We start from the raw sequence: 18,299 nt of genomic DNA, 5'->3' as shown, positions 1-18,299 counted from the left end.
CAAGCCCAGATAATGTGATGCATACCTGTATGTACAATTCCAAGGGTGTGTCCATTTTGCAGTTACACATTATATACTGTATGTCTGGGGTACTTTTCCCTGTGTACTGCTTGTATATCCAGCCCAACAGCCATGCCATTTCAGTCTTTCAGATGGTGACACATATTACCACCATACATTTACAATGGCTAACTGCTAGCATGTGTTATAGTGGTGTGAATTGTCTTTGGCACTGCAGTTGTAAGGACTTGGCCCTATCATCAGTAGTAGTGGGCAATGGCCACCAGGTCATACCTCAATATGCATACATACTGACCACTCTCACACAATATGAAACACACACAAACTAACACACACATACCTGCATATTATGCAAATCCTACAATCTATCCTACTACCTTGGCCACCTCTGGGCATTTGTGCTCCACTGGTATTATACCTACACATACATGTTACTACATTTCTACATAGCATTGGAGGTCACACCTGACTGTTACTACATGTCTAAATAGGGTTGGGGCCACACCTAACTATTACTTCATGCCTACATAGGATTGGGGGGGCTCACCTAACTGTTACTACATTTCTACATAGGACTGGGGGGGCACACCTGACTGTTACTACTGTCTACATAGGATATAGTGGGCACACATGACTGTTTCTACATTGCTACACAGGATTGGGGGGCACATCTGAATGTTACTACATGCCTACATAAGACTGGGGGGCACACCTGACTGTTACTACATGTCTGTATAGGCTGTAGGGGGGGGCACATCTGACTCTTTCTACATTGCTATACAGGATTGGGAGGCACACCTGACACTTGTACACATTTGCTATGACTGCACAGGCATGTCAGGTACTCCATTTCATTCTGTTTTCTAACCTATCATATTGACTAGAGACATGTCAGTGTACTACAGGTCTTATGTTTAATTGACCCACATATTAATTTCTGACTTCCTACCCTTCAAAACTAATATCCCACTGCCTGACCTGATGTAGTCTGTCTGTGTAGGCCAGGGGGAGGTTACCCATAGGCACCATTCAGTGGTCTTAGCACAGCCTTTGTTTGTGATTGTCTACACCTGTCCTGCTGATTGTGACTGTTGGGTATGTGAACTTCCCTGACTGACATGTGTGTGTCATATGGACACACATGTGGCCCAGCACATTTCCTGCAGTGGGCTTTGTCACCATGTATAGTTCTAGCTACTATGGTGACACACGTATTTGTTACAGATCTCATGCTGCCACTATAAGTGTCCACTATCTGCCGGCATCCCATTCAGCCATCCAATTCCCTTGCATGCTCACATCCATACCATAGATACAAGTAACAACACATACTACTCCAATCAGCAATCGGTAAGGGGAGTTACTTACCTTGTGGGTGTGCCAGGATTGAGGATGGTGCTGGGGGCTGCCTATGTGGGATGCACATAGTACACTCTCTATACATGGTTGAGGACAGGCTGTATGAGCGAGTCAGAGAGAGGTGCCATTCCCTGGATCCCTACTGTGTCAGTATATGTGCTATGTGTTGCCTCTTTGCCAAAGTCATGGCATACTGGGCATGCCCCCATCTGCCTATTGGGGAAGGCTCAGGTTGTTCCTCTTCTGAGTCACTCTGTGCCTGTGCAGGCCTTGGCATTGGTGGGGGGCTGTGTGGCCCTGCCCTGTGCTGTTCCTGCTGCAGCTGTTTCTGCAGGATCATATTGTGTACCATGGCACATACAATAACAATTTGGGTACATGTAGCTGGTGAGTACTGCAAGGCTCCACCAGATGTGTCCAGGCACCAGAATCATGACTTGAGCATCCCAAACACAAGCTTTATTGTGATTCTGGTCTGTGCATGTTCCTCATTATGGTGTTAATTTTTGTGCGTGTGTGCATTTCTGATGAGTGTCATGAGCCACGGCTCCAATGCATAACCAGCACCCCCACTAGGTGACCGTAAGGGATGTCACCATTGGCAAATCTCTGGTACAGCTGCATCAGATCAACCAAGTTCTATGTGCGGGGGAGATGCACGGTCCAAACCAAATGCCACAAAACAACCAAGTAGACCAGCAAGAGCAAAAGTGGAGGTAAAAAGTAATCCTTTATTGAATACAGACCGGTTTCGGCAAGTGTTGCCTTCTTCAGTGTGGGACAAAAAAACCCACAGTGAAAAATAATACACTGACTGGGTACAAAAATAAAAAATACACAATCTTGAATCCACCTTCCAAAAGGGAGATGCACCTCCACTGCTCGGTCCCCCAGCACAGATTGTACAAAGACCAAACCAACCAAGTTTTATGCGCGGGGGAGATGCACGGTCCAAACCAAATGCCACAAAACAACCAAGTAGACCAGCAAGAGCAAAAGTGGAGGTAAAAAGTAATCCTTTATTGAATACAGACCGGTTTCGGCAAGTGTTGCCTTCTTCAGTTTGTCCCACACTGAAGAAGGCAACACTTGCCGAAACCGGTCTGTATTCAATAAAGGATTACTTTTTACCTCCACTTTTGCTCTTGCTGGTCTACTTGGTTGTTTTACAGCTGCATCAGATGCCAGATGTGGGAATCATGATAGCTTCCAGGGCAGCCAGCACACACATTCATTATAATGCCCTGGACATCGCACATGAACTGGCAGTTGATGGAGGGGTAGCCCTTGCGGTTGATGTAGACCCTACCCCACTCATCGGGTGGTACTTTGATGCTTATGTGCGTGCAGTCTATAGCACCCACCACCTCAGGGTATTCTGCTATTTGGTGGAAGAGAAGCATATTGCTGGCCAACACCTCACGGATGTTGATAAAATATACGTGCTCACTGGCATGTGCTGACATGGCATCCAGGAACTGGTGGATTACTCTGGATGTTGATGCCTGTGAGATCCCCATGGTGTCCCCAGTTCAGCTTTGGGAGGTACCTGTGGCTAGTATTCCTAGGCCTACACATGCCTTGGTATCCACTGGGATGGGTTTCCCTCTGTTAGTTCTGTGTGTCAGGCGTGACTGGCACAGCTCAAGAATTTGCTGTAGGAGGTCCCTGTCCACCTCATAGCGCTCAACTATCTCCAGCTCATGTAGCCCCTGGTAGGTTACCCTGGGTCTATACACCCTTCTCCATCTCCTCACTGTGGGTTGGTCAACAGCATTCTCATCCTCACAACCCCCAGCCTCTTCCACATGTTGATGTCTGATAGCTGCTGCAGCCCCTATTGTTCTGTTGTTTTTGTTTGTTAAAATTTCCCTGATTTTATACACTGGTGATGTAGAGTATTTGGGATAAAACAGAGGGAAAGGTGTTTGCATAGTTTATAGTAGTGTTCTGGGCTGGGCTGCACTGCTGCCTGTGTAATTGGCTGATTCTGATACATTTCACCTGCCAGCAGATTACCTTCCTACTGCAGTTTTGCCTTCCCATTGCCTTCCTGCTTAAGCCCAGGGGTGTGCCGCGCAAACACAGTGCTCAGATGTGCACAGAGCTGCTATTTCCTGGTTTACTTTTTTTTCCCTTTAAAACATGGTGTGCACACCCACTTAGGCAATGTAAAGTGTGCTAGAAATCCTCATACACACCCCCTTGCTTATCTCTGCTAAGATAAGGGAAAACCCAAGACACAGGGCTCCAATCTTCTTACAGTATGCCTGACACACCCCCCTATAATGTCAGCTAACTCCTAGGCTTGCACCAAGCTATTCCTGCTTTTACACTGTTGGGTGCTGACTAGCATGCAGGGGAATTCTGGGATTCAGTATCATTCCCCTCATTTGCATACAATTGCCTGCTGATTGATAGTTACGTGTCCCACACTGAGTCTCCCCCCTTAGCAACCACTATTCACTGGCCATGGTGTCTTCTGACTGCCATTGAGTATAATGGCAAAATAGTGATTTTGGTTTGAATGCTTATTTTAGTTTTTTTTTCTTATTTTACGCCCGATCCCATATGCGCTCCACTGCCCTACACTTAAAAAGCCGCGATTGTCTAAAAAAAATTAAAGTTGATTTTTTTTTCATTTTGCAACTGTTTTCCATGCCAATGACCTTATAGTTGGCCATTGGCATGCTTTCTACATAATATTCACCCTTTGTTTGGAGCTGTCATGGCTCCATTTTGTAGTTTGCAGAAATGTACTCTCTTACTGGCGGAGTACATTTCTGCTGATTACACTAGTCCTTTATGGCTGGTTTCCAGCTTCCTGGATCACAGATTCATCTCATTTGCATGGATTTCTCTTGCAAATGGGGCAATTTGCACACAGGGTCTGAGTCCGTGCAGGACTAGTGCAGTATTACTCGTACATGTCCCTACAGGTTATTCCTGGATCGCACGCCAGACATATTGCCTGCTGGAGCTCCTGCACTAGTTCTGCATGCCATGCAGGGCTTATTGAATCCAAGGGAAAATGAAAGAGATACTGCAAAAGCAGGGTCAATTACTGGGGAGTCTTGGCATATGAGGACTTATTAGCTAATGGAGTTAATTTATATTCAAAAGCGACTACTTTATATTGCTACACGTGCAGTCTGTTACTTCATGTAAGTAACCTGTCAGTCTATGATCCTTCATAAAATCATCCAAGGTGAGGTTTGAAAGAAAAATTGCCAAGGACTCCAAAGATAACCACAAGGCATTCTTTAGCTATGTCAAGAATCTAAGTGGCAATGCTCATATCTGCTCGGAGTTAGTGCAGAATGGCACAAAATACACTGAACCGACCAATATTGCCAACATCCTGGCAGACAGGTTCCACCCAAACTTCACCCTCCTCTCACCCCCAAAAGGGTTCATAACCATACCAGAAGAATGTAGAGTCCCTGAAATAACAGACACTCAGGTTAAAACAGCCCTCACCAAAGCCAAAAACACAGCATCAATGGGACCAGACGGTGTCCCAGGCTGCGTCTTACATGAGCTCAAAGATGAACTAACCCCTCACCTAAGCATACTGTTCAAACTCAGCCTCTCCACAGGCTACGCACCCATAGAGTGGCACACAGCAACGGTTATTCTGCTCCACAAAGGTGGAGCCACAACAAACTCCAGGAACTATTGCCCTATAAGCTTGATTAGCTTGGTCTGCAAGGCTATGGAGCACATCATGATGGAACTCATTAACAGAGACATTGGGAACCTCCTAACACTGGATCCTACCCAGTTCAGCTTTTTTAAGGGCAAATCATGCTTCCTAAACCTGGTTGACTTCTTTGAGACAGTTACCAAGGCTATAGGGGAGGGAAAGGTGGTACCCAAAGCCTACCTAGACCTCGCTAAGGCCTTCAACACTATTCCCCATTCTGGTATTATAGACAAGCTCACTAGCCTGAACATAAACCCCTACATCACAAGATGGGTTGCCAGCTGGCTCACAGACAGAACCCACATAGTGAGAGTTGCGGGAGCTAGGTCCAACTCTAAACCGGTTACAAGTGGCATTCCCCAGGGCTCAGTCTTAGGACCCCTCCTGTTAATCATATATGTCTCAGAGATACAGGCAAGCACAGGAGGACTATGGCTGACCAAGTTCACAGATGACTGCAAACTATGGGCTGTAATTGACTCTCCGGCTGACACAGACATCCTCCAAAAGGGTCTCACTGAGACGGATACCTGGTGACAAAATCATGGCCTCAAGCTAAATGTCAAAAAGTGCATAGTCATCCCCTTTGGAAAAAAACAAAGTACCCACAAACTACCACATAGGTGGTAGTCCCCTAAATACGGAAGACATAATAAGGTATCTGGGGACCAAATGTAGACAGTAATCTCACCTTTGATAATCACATTGCCAAAGTGGTTAGAAAGTCCTTTTACGTGGCCCACCTAATCACAAAAGGGTTCGCATCCAGATCAAAAGAGGTCATTGTGCCCCTCTACTCATCACTCATCAGACCCATTATAGAGTACAATGCCCCATTTGGGATGTACCTTACAAGACAGCTGCAACAGCTAGAAAGACCACAGAAGTACCTCACCAAGAGAATCACTGTCCTCAAACAGATGCCCTATGCAGCTTGACTGAAGAAACTACCAGCTGTACTTGATTGCATACTGCCTACTCAGAGGTGATCTCTGCCTGACATACAAGGCCATGTCTAACCCAGAATTGATGGACATGCTCCACCTAAAGAAAACCTTATCTACTCCAGCCACACGCTCTAGGGATCTAAACCTCACCACAATAAATAGGTTGTACTGGAGGGATAGATTCCTGTCCCAGAGACTTCCCATGCTTTGGAGCAAGATCCCAATCTACATTAGGCAGAGCTCCTCGCTAACACTCTTCAAAAGAAACCTTGACGAGTGGATGGGAAACAGAAAGTTTACCTCGGGGATCACTTCAGTGGCTCTGCTGGACAGAGGCACAGGGAACTAATCTAAGGGGGCGGTGAAACCCAACACATTCTGGCTAGGCTTATAAATGCCTTCGGGCAGATAGCCTAGTACCTACTTATGAACCTATGCACCTATAAGGTGATTGTATTTATAACATAATGGATTTTTGCATCAATCATGTTAGGAATGCACAGACTTAGGCTTTTTCTAGGGACTAAAATATATAAAGCTTTGGAATTTGAACAATTTTTGCTACTTTTTTATTACAATGTTACATCACGATTTTCTTTCATTATGCTCATTTTTCTATTTATCTGGTCTGACTTGCAGATGTAAGAAATTAAAAGAAAACTTTACTTATGTCTGGAATGTTCCAGTGTTTCTTTTGATTTCCATATACTTTTTGCTGTGTGCAAAGCCAGCTCTTGGTAAAATGGGGTCCTAGGCAGGGTATTGGATCAGGCCTCCCCTACATATACAACAACACCCCAGCCCCCACCACACCCATCGCAGAGTCCCATTACTGGGCTACTACACCTCCAGTTAGATTAAACACTCTTTAACCCTGTTATTGCACATACTATTTTTGTCTTTATTTATACAACGATTACATATATTTGGATTTAACTTAAAACATTTATTTCAAATTTTATAGCACAAAAACTGATAGGCATTTGCTAAACAAAACAATACAATCTCACAATGAAAACAGACTTGGCATGACCAACAGTAAACTTCTCTGCCCTTGAATCTCACAGCCATTGAAACTGCATTGAAACTCACATTCAAAGAAAATGGATTTGACTAATGGTGGATAGAATTTACCTTTTTGCTATTGTCAAACTATAGGCCCCTTGAACAAATTTTTAGGGCAATTCTTTGATTCACCTTTCTGATTGTATTAGATTATATTCCTTGTATAATACAGTACTACTTAGAGTGTGTTTTTAATTTGTAGTTTTGAAGATTTTTCCATTAATAATGAAACAAAACGTATGAAGCAGTAATGACAAAACTGAACATATCAACTGTGAAAGGCCACTCAATATCAGTCAATATTCACAATCTTTTCAAAAGTAAAAGTCATATGAATAATTCCGCAACGAAGACATCTGTAAGTAATGAAGTGGTTGCTGCTTGTAAGCAACTTTACATTTCAGTGTTTCATCCACAAATTCATTGCCAGCTGCCCTTGAAGAATACATTGTTGAAGTTACATACAAAAAATGGTATGCTGCTAATATTGCAATAAGGAATTCTAGGCAAACCAACAAAGGGTTCATAATTACAACACATCACATCCAAAGGAGGACACACTCAGGACTGCATCACTCCCTGCTCCAACCCTTAAAGTACAATACAGTATGCGAAATCAATCTACATGGTGTGGGAGTTGAACCCAGAGCCTTCTGCATCAAAAGCGAGTGGTGCAGCAATAGCATTGTCGCCTTGCAGCAAGAGGTTTTCCAGTTCAATTCTCATCTGGGGTCCCTTCTGTGTGGAGTCTGCATGTCCTCCCTGCGTTCATGTGGGTTTCCTCTAGGTGCTCCAGTTTCCTCCCACAATTCAAAGGCATGCACCTAGAGTGTTTCTCCCCAGGCTTCCACTGAAAATTGGCTTTGTTCCATGTCAGAATTCCCCAGTAAAGAAATGTTAAATAAATAAAAGCAATTATGCTACCACTTATGCAACTAACACTGTTTTTAAATTCTGTAATACAAACAGTGATTACCATTTGGTGAACAAAACAGCTGCATATCGAAAATAGACTTAATATGAGCAGCAAAAGATTTCTCTTTTCTTGAAGCTCACAATTCCTTAAAAATGCACTGAAACTCATAATCCTTGAAAGTACACTGAAGATTGCAAATCCTTGAAAATGAACTGAAGCTCACAATTTCTTTAAAATGCACTGGAACTCAATTTCTAGAACATGTGCTTTGTGTGCTCTGGTAGTTGGTGTAGGGGATTCAGGTTCTTATCTTCTGTAACTAGGGTACAGGGCTTGAGTCTGAGCAAATTAACTAAACTGCCATCCCTAACTAAGGCATTTTCGCACAGACACAATGAGAAGTGAGAAATGATTCATTCAGATGGTCATACCTTAATCCTCAGAGGTGTAGTTGGATAACCAGATTTATGTAGCATTAATAATAATAGTAATAACAAGAACAATAATACTATGTTGAAGCATTACTGTTTACCAGAGAAAATGCCCAGTCTTTTTTGGAGTTTTATTGGTATTAATACTGTAGTTTAGCTAGGATGGCATTTATTTATTGTACTTTAGCCCAAATTTACTCTGAGTTTTGCACACTAAATAGTATTTAATTTATTTAGGATATCAAATTTTATTATTGTAAAATTTAATTCTTATGCTTTCCTTCATCTTTTTTATAAATGAGCTGAGAACTGAAGCTCAGAAATAAAGTCATATATAAAGCTGAAGTGAGTCAAGCTCCTTCTCTTTCATCAGGTCCCCTTTCAATTCAACAGACTGTCACAGCAGTGTCATAGCCAACATTAATGGATTTTCAAGGTCAACCATGTGGGACCAGTGTCTTAAACCTTGATGTTCTTGATATTGACATTGCCATTGTCACTAATCAAGTTTTTCTTAAGCTTGTTTATAAGGATTCCCACAACATCAGCATCAGGGGTTGAATCCTGTGGGAGTAGGTCAGTCCCATATTATTTGGGGCTCAACATTCTGTCTCCAGGCTTGATCTTCAGTTGATCAGCTTTGATGGCTTCATTATCAAAGTGATATTGATGAGAGCTTCAACCATCTGTGTCTGCTGCTGGGGTTAAATTTCGACCTCAGCAATTTATCTATGCCAGGATGCAGTGGAGTCCATCTCAAATGTGGATCTGGTGAAGCTAACAACAATAAGATAATGAGTATTTTAGAATAAGTTGCAGGAGCCATGACAACATAGCAGAATGGTCAGAGATGCCATGAACCCCCCAACCCTGAAGGAAGTCCTCTTTCTGCTGCCTGTGGCCTTACACTGCTGTCTAATACTGGACACATGAGGAGCAAGCCCCAGAAGTTGCCGGTACTGCCCACATGTGCATAAGGCAAATGGGTGAGGATAGTAGTCATCATCATCAATCAACAACATAAATCTCCCTTTCCCAATGTTCTGCATGAGGTTGGGCTATCATGCCAAATGTCACCATCTCTCTTGATTTAATGCCATTTTTTACCTTCTTCTATATTCTTGCCTGACTGTGTTACAGGTCTTCTCTCACTCAATCCATTCATCTCATTGTCCTCATTTCTTCTTGCCTTCTTTCTGTCAGTTTCCAATCGTCTTCACCAGACTCTTTTCTGCTTTCATGCAAATGCACCTGAACCACTGTAATCTGTTTGCTCTCTCTCTCTCTCTCTGATCTCTTTAGCATGTGACACAACTTGAACTTCTGCTCTTATGTACTCACTTCTTGGTTTATAAGACAGCATGCATCCTAGCACCCATTTTCAGGTACTTCATCTACATCACCTCTAGCTTCTTTAACTGCTCTGGTTTCACTGTCCAAGTATCTGTATCACACAGTACTACTGGTCACACCATTGCTTTATACACATTACTGTTCAGCTTCTTTGGCACTGTTTTATCAAATACTACTTCAGACACTCTGTGCCATTTGGCTGCAATCCCTCAGATTCTAGCTTTGACATACTCATTCAGATAGCCCTTCTCAACCACTCTCTCTCAGATTCTTGAAACTGTTAACCTGTTTCATTAGTTTTTCCCCACAGCTGTCAACATTTTCTGATTTCTACCATTTGTTGGCCTTACAACTGCCTTGTCTATATTCAGTTTCACCTCATTTGCCTTGCACTTTATATTCCACCCACCTGTCCTTTGCTGAAGTTCTTGTTCAGTAATTGCTTGTAGTCCCACATTGTCTGCATACCACACATTTGTTGTTCTGTCTTCTGCAACCTGTTTGGTAAAGTTGTCCACCAACAGTATGAAGAGCAGTGGGCCCAGAGCTGAACCCTGATGTTCACCCACTCCCTCTAGGAACCCCTTGCTGAGTCTGAACTCTGTTCATACTTGTCATGGCTATCCTGTACATAACCTGCATTAAATCTGTCAATGTTTCTGGGACTTGAAACATTGCAGAACTGCCCAAATCAGCTTTTTTGGGGGCTTATTGTATGCTTTCTCCAGATCTAGGAATGCACAATCTGAAGTTTTCCTCAACTCTAGCTTCTTCTTAACTAACTGTCTAAGTGCAGACATTGTGTCAGTTGTGCTACATCCTGATCTGACTATGAATTGCTCATATGCAACTTTACTTTCTATTACTCTGCACATTGGTTTATCAGTCAACCTCTCCCAAATGTTCATGCTGTCTGGCAGGAGACTGATACCTCTATACTGCCTACAGTTTTGAATTCCTGTTCTCCAGTCATTTGAGATACATCTTTCTTTCCGTACTATGACTTCTCTTTGGAGCCATTTCTTATCTAACTCACACAGCATCTTCATCACAGTGCCTTTCCTTGACATTATTTTTCTTGGTGCTGTTCTTTCTTCTTTGAGGGTGGGTTCCTCTTCTTTCAGCATAGATTCTGTTTATGGTAGTACAGCTTCTTTGGATTTTCTTTATTCAGAAACTGCTGAATATACTTCTTCCATTTTCCCTTGATGTCCTGTAGACCAGTAAGCAGGTTATACCTAGCATCTTCATGAACTGTGTCTGATGACTATCTTCTTTATCTTTCTGACATTGCCTTCTAACCTGGTAGATTTCCTTTGTGTCGTCTGCTGAGTCCCTTTCCAAAAGTTGTTAGAGTGCCTCTTGTGCTTTAGTTTTTGCTACTGCAAAGTGTTCTCTTAACCTATTTGTTACCCAACAAGTATTCCTTTTTGGCCTGGTCTGTCTTTTCTAGCTCCCACTTTTTTCTGCTCTCCTTCTTTCTTTTGATGACTTTCTGGACTTCTGCATTCCACTATCAACTTTCCTACTGTACCTTATTGTCATACCTGTCTTGATTGCATTTCTGATCTATAGTCCTCTCATATGATGTTTTCAGATGATACCAGTTTTCTTCAATATCACCCTTTTGCTCTTCTTCTTGAGGTGTTAGAGCCCTGAATATTTCCTTGAGCTGTTGAGCTTTTTCTGCCATCAACACCAGACTAGTTTCTGTTTGCTTTAAAGACTTATTTGACCACTGTTGCAGCTGGTTGTTGGAATCAGAGGTATATGCTGTGTGCCAATTGTTTAACTGGAGATGTTTTTGCAATTGCAGATTCTACCCAAATGCCCTTTCCTTGCTGGGAAAAAGTCTACCTGAGTTGCATGTTGGACACTTGTATGTGATCTTGTGATGAGCTCACTTGCTGAACCATGTGTTGACCATCATCAATCCATTTGCCAGAAAAAGGTGTAGGATTACCCAACCTCCTTTATTCCTGTTGTCCCATCCATGTGGACCTAGGCAGTTATCCAGGTCCCCCATTATTATCATCAACTTATGTTGTTCTCCTTTATCTAATAGGTCCTGCAACTGATGCTGGAATCCATTATGTTCTGCTCTATCACAGTCCTGCTGTGGAGCACAGGCTGAGATGATGAATAATGCCCTATCCTTACACTTGAATCTGACTGCCATGACTCTGTCACTAATTGCAATGATATCCCTCATTGTATTCTGAACCAACCCCCCATCACAATCATCACACCATTTCTAGTATGTCCAGCACCTGAGTAATAGAATCTGGATCTCTAGCCAAGTCTGGCTGTAATGTCCTTTTATCTTGTCTCTTGGATACAGAGAATGTCCAGCCTCCTCTGTAACATCATGTCATCTGCTTCTAAGTTGCATTCTGTCAGTGAAACTATATTGAGTCTAGAAATTCTTTCTTCATGTATTGTCAAGTAAATTGGTTTTACATTCAGCTTTTGCCCAACAGTGCTATCCCATGCAATTCAAGCTGGGTAACTAGATACTGGCCGGTCAGTAGCTAATAAACTAGGGCTGCTGGGCTTATCTCATGCACACACTGTCCATTAGGAGTCCTCATTTTCAGTTCTGAAACTTCTATGTCTTTGATTTGGTCTTAGCCTCAGAGTGTTCTCTAAGTTCATTGAAGTAGTTTCAGCTCATCCCAGGTTACAGGAGATCAGAGTCTTGCTGTGATGCACGGCTTATCTTATGGTGGTCCACGATGAACAGTCTCAAAGCCTCCAAGGGCTACCTCCTTGGCGTGTTTCAGTTTAATGGAATAATGGCAAATACCACAAAGTCCCAGCTGATGGCTGCATGGTCAGGAATACTCAGTGGATGCAGAATGGCCATTCTGTCTCACCAAGCTTTACTCCTATATAAAATAATTTAATCAATACAGGTGGTAGTCTTGCAAATTATATAAACCAAGACTGATACAGCAACACTATGACTCAAGTCATTAAGTTCTATGGCAGCCTTTATTTATATGACCATCAGTGCCTGGTTTCACATGAGAATACTGTAATTAATCCTAAAAGTTGAATGCAATGAATTTGTTTCCTTGGTTTCCCTGTTAAGATACCGTAAAAGTATAAAGATCACCTCACATATTGGGTTAATGTCCGGTCTCTGGTAGAATCTTCCACACCACTACTCCAGTAGCAATGTTCACAGCAGATGCATCTATTCTAGAATGCAGTGGTATTGCTAGCAGCAGACCATCCAAGGGGCATGTAGAAAAAGCAGTCCTGCAGATCAGTCAGAAGATAAGGGAAGTTCTTTCAACTTTGCAGGTATTCCAAAACTCCCTCCACAAAAAGCTATTGCCTTTTGATTGGGCAGTGTTTTGATAGTTGAACAAGAAAGGAGCACCAGTTCCTAAACCAAGTGTCAGGAGGCCTTGATATTTGTGATTTTTTTTCCCCTCTTAATTGCTTTCTTGCAGACAGCCATGCCCTGGGACAAGCCAGCTGATTAGTGGACAAGCTTAGCTGTATTTTGATGGCTGAAGAGTGGGATTCTTTCCAGTTGGTAGACAGAACTCTGTTCTAGCATTGGAAGAAACCTTATTATGAAGTGTTTGCATCACTAACCAATGCAGAAAAGCAAAAACTTCTTTTCCCATATTCCTCCCTTGAGAGGATAGCTCGGAGATGGCTTTTTACAGGATAGACAAAAGGTCTGTTTTATATTTGTCCCCATTTCTATTTATTCTGAAATTTCCAGTGAAAATAAAGATGTATAAAGAAAATGTAATTCTAACAGCTCCATTTTAACCCTACAAGTGCCTTTGCCCCTGCTATAACCTCAACTCCTCAACAGGACACTGTTTCTGAGTCCAAGCAGGTGGCTTCTTACTAATCTGTCCAGCAAGCCCCATCTGGACTTTCACACCATACATCCATCATTTTCAATGATGGCCAAGGACCTTTCATAGCTGGAGAGGGAGTTCCAGATATTAACTTCTACTCAAACACCCAATATGAGAAAACCATATAACAGTATGTTGAATTGATTTTCCATATGGGCAACAGGTTGGGGCTTAGATCATTTTTCATTCTCTAGTTCCTGCTATTTTGGGATACTTAACCTAAATTTTTGACTCCAGCTTGAGCTACTCTTTAGTCAAAATTTATCTCTCAGCTATCCCAGACTTCTATGAAGTTAATTCCTTATGCATGGCATTTGTAAGGTCTGCAGAATATTTCTTAAATGTGTCATTCTTCTCTCTCTGAAAGTTAAAGACCTATTTGTCCATGGAATTTAATCTTTTTACTAGAAAATCTGACTAGATAAGCAGATGAGACATCTGTTACTGAAGAAGTCAACCTTATGTCCTAGGAAGCATTTTTCTCCTTATACAAGACTAAATAAAGATGGAGTTTCCATGTGAATAGATTGATCTTGCATGCCAAAAGTGGCCACAGACTAATTTGAATCAGACAATTAGTATTCCAGTTATCACTGAATGGATGTTCCCAGGCCACTCAGATTTTATCCAGATAAAACAAACTGATCTTCAAAGATTCTCAGCTGTGTTTATATTATTCAACCAAGTAGCTAGGATCTAAGTTTTCAGAAGACTTTTTCTCTAAATTGCCTTCAAAGTGCATTAAATTATGTTACAAAATCTGCACAATATCATTGATGTGTGAACCATGAGCTTATTTGGCCAGATTCATGATTACATTTCAGGTTGTCATTAAGAATGCATTTTTGGATATATGTCCAGCAGCTGTTTGGGTGTCACAAATAACTTTTGCACAACACTATAATCTGGATATGATCTCTAGATCTAGGTTACCCTTTAGTGCTAATTTCATTTGGGAATACTTTCATGACATTTCACTAAAGAAGGTATAGCTGACAATGATGGAACTGCCATACCAGATATAAAAGATATTTACTTAGTGCAGTGATACATCTATCTTAGCTGTTCTGACATCATCACTCCTCCTTCCATGCATTCCCCAGCTTGGACCTGGCAGATCTTTCAGTTTGCAATGACTGTTTGCATAGGTATGTATGTAGCTTAGTTAGGTTCCTCTCTTACATTGACTTCTTGGATTTGGAGAAATAATCATTAGTATGAGTGGATCATGGGTAAAGGGGTGTGGCTTTTGTAGCCTAAGGAAAATTCTCTGAGCTGAGTTGAATATGTCCTTTTGGTCTTAGTCATACGTATGACGTAAGAATAGAAAGCTGACAAACAGGCAGTCTCTGTTATTTAGAATAAGACCTTTGCATACGACTCTGGTATTAGCACAGCTCTGCATCTCCTTTTTTCATTCAGAAGTTTCGTAGTACATTCAGAATGAACTTTGTGTTCTGGTGTAGGTGTTTTGCTTTCATGCATATGTTTTTTGCTTTCTTACTATTTCCATAGAGTTTGTACCCAACTTGATCCATGTGCTTCTGCATACCACTAGCAATGGGTATATTCATGAAGGGTCACATAACATGTGACTAAATTTTAGCATCATGACTTCAAAATGCAGCAACACATATGCTCCTTATCTTTCTTTCCCAGCACTGCCATTTTAGCAGAGCATAAAATCCACAGCACTTGGATATAAATCTGGATATACATTTGTTTTTGATATATATATATATATATATATATATATATATATATATATATATATATATATATATATATATTTATATATAAAATAGATATGAAAAATAATGTGATCATCTTCTAAAATGACTGTAATCATATTTTGAGAGAATGAAACTTAAAGGTAATATTATTCCCAGTGTGTGTATGGCAGAAATCCCAGGTGATCATTTCTTTTAACTTACATAATCCACACAAAGCCACAAACAAGTTATAAAATTAAATGTGAATTTCTAAGCAGCTTAGAGATAACTGCCATAAATGATACTAGATGAAAAAATAACTTTCATACGGCGAGACAAAAAATAACATCTGTGTTTCAACTGTCCTGTGGCAAAAGTGTTTGAGCTGAATTCTCTTCTTCTAATAATGTTTCTATTTAAGGTGATGTCCCATTAAGTCACTCACCTCTCTTGTATTAGTACAGACAAGGTGGTAAGCTGTGAATAATGTATTTGCTTCTTTGATACAGTGGTATTTTAAGTTTAATTACTTACCATTTCTCTCCATTGTTTGGCTCTCCATTCTGTTCCGAGCACACCTAAATTGTTTGGCACTTGCTGAAGATTCTGGATATTTCAATGCATTGCATTTAGACTACTGTTTCTTAGTCTTTATGAATAAATTATCAGTGAGAGCTTTTTGGTTTTGTTATATACCTGGTTGCATTTCCAGTCATGTTACAAATCAGCATTTTAGTGTAGCTGGACAGACATTGCGGTTGAAAAGTAGGGGTACTGAAGTTTAAAAACAGTGGTCCTTCTTCCTTTTCTGATTTAATTCTTTCCATATTCATTTTTCTTATGCCCACATAGAAGTATCAGGGTGGTTTCTATTCTATTATGGGGCATTTTATTGGTCATTATGCAAACTGATAATTTATAATACAAAGATATCAATTTTACTGCAATGATTATTTCCTCCTACACTGGCCATGATTTTATGTTTTTCCCCCAGAATCTCTTACCATGTTGAGTATGAATGCAGTGTGACCATAATGTATTTTAAATAAATTTCAATAGCTGATAATGTAAATATTAATGAGAAATAACCCAGAGGCATGATGAGACTTAATATGGTAAGAAAAGGCAGTTTACCATTGAAATAGTCCATTATTTCTAAACAATGCTCACACTGAAGTACTGTATTATATACAAAATGGATTACAAATTACTTACATTGTCTGGTAAATAACAAAACATTTAAGTTACATGTCTTGAAGTATTCTCTGTTTATAAAAGTCCTTGTATTGCACATAGTATGGAGAGCTATATGCAGTAAGTCACATTAGGTATAATTTTAATAGGTGTTGAGATAATGGTTTCTCATTCTACAACTGACTGTAGTCTTTCTGACTGCTCTGTTTACTGTGTTACTCTCCATTTTTTTGTCAGTCTTTACTGGACTGCATTATCATGATTTTTTATTTTTTATGGTAGCTAATCAGTTTTACATTCTCTGAAAGTATAAATCAACAAAACACCTGATTCTTAATTTGCAAAGTCATTGAGAAAGCCAGCTAAATAGTGTGTTGTTTTATGTGGTGCATGATATCTCTTGCAAGGTTGACTGTGAGTGTGTTATTGTTTGGAAATTATTTATATACTAATAGAAACTAATTTTGTCAAAGACTATTTTTAAGAATACAATTAGATGAAAAGTCTAGTTACACTGCAATTCACATGCTGACATTTAATTGGAGACCTTTGACCCCGCTTCTCTAATATTTAGGTATTTTTGTTTCCTCAGAATTTCTAACTACTGAAACTATGAATGCTATTATAACTTGGCTATTAATATCACCCATTTCATTTTTGCCTTACACCCAGACCGAGCCAAAAATTGGTTCAGATGGATTAGTACTATAGCCCAGTAAACAAACTGAAAAAATAAATAAACAAAAATAAGTAATGAAGTACAAATCTGTTACTTCACCAGGAAAAGGGAATGATGAGTAATGTGCTTTCCCTGAGTGGCATTTCAATAAGCATGTGTGATAAGCAATGACTTGATAAAAAACAAACACTTGTTCTTCTTTCAGCTTTTCCCGGTTAGGGGTCGCCACAGCAGAACTCCAGTCTGCTAATGATTGGCAGTAGATTTTTATGGTGCCAAGGTGCCAGCCCGATGCCCAACCTTCAACAAAGGCACACCCATTAACACATCTCTTTTGAATGCCACTTGACCATGGGAAGGACATGCAGACTCCACACAGAAGGCGCTCCAGCCAAGAATCGAACGGGAGAACCTCTTGCTGTGAGATAACAACGCTACCGCTGCACCACTGTGGCTTGATAAAAAACAAACACTAGTATAGGATATTTTGCTGCAGAATGTGAAATAGTTCTACCATACCCTTTCATAGGAGTCTGTTTTCCAGTTTGCAATATTATTAAATTGCTTAGTGGAGTTGTAGGTGACTACCCGTCACAAACTGGGCCTTACATGATTGTTGAAGATGGGATACAGTTACCAGTAACTACTTTATAAAGGGTGGCAGCTACTCAGCTGTAGGCATGTACTTTTAAGATCTATTATTACTGTATATTAGTCTCCAAGTTCTTGTTTTAAGAAGTTATTAGATGAACAAGTATTTTAAAAGGGTGTTTAATCAAAGTGAAACAATGACAGAAACTAACTTTTGTGCTATTGTCATCTCATTATGACAGTCCAATGACTGTGTTCCTGAAACCATATATAATGTACTTTACTACTACAAAATATTTGTAATGCAAACCAAAACTATGACTTCAACAGTAGCTGAATTTTTTACAAGTTTTTTTTTTTTTTTTTTTTTTTTTTTTTTTTTAAGATAGCTCACACATTTACCTGACCACTATCATCCCTTAGGGCAATGCTTCTTCT

Source organism: Protopterus annectens, chromosome 8.part0 (assembly GCF_019279795.1).
Source record: "Protopterus annectens isolate FY-2018-M chromosome 8.part0, PAN1.0, whole genome shotgun sequence".
Classification (NCBI taxonomy): Eukaryota; Metazoa; Chordata; order Ceratodontiformes; family Protopteridae; genus Protopterus; species Protopterus annectens.
This window is presented reverse-complemented; position numbering follows the sequence as displayed.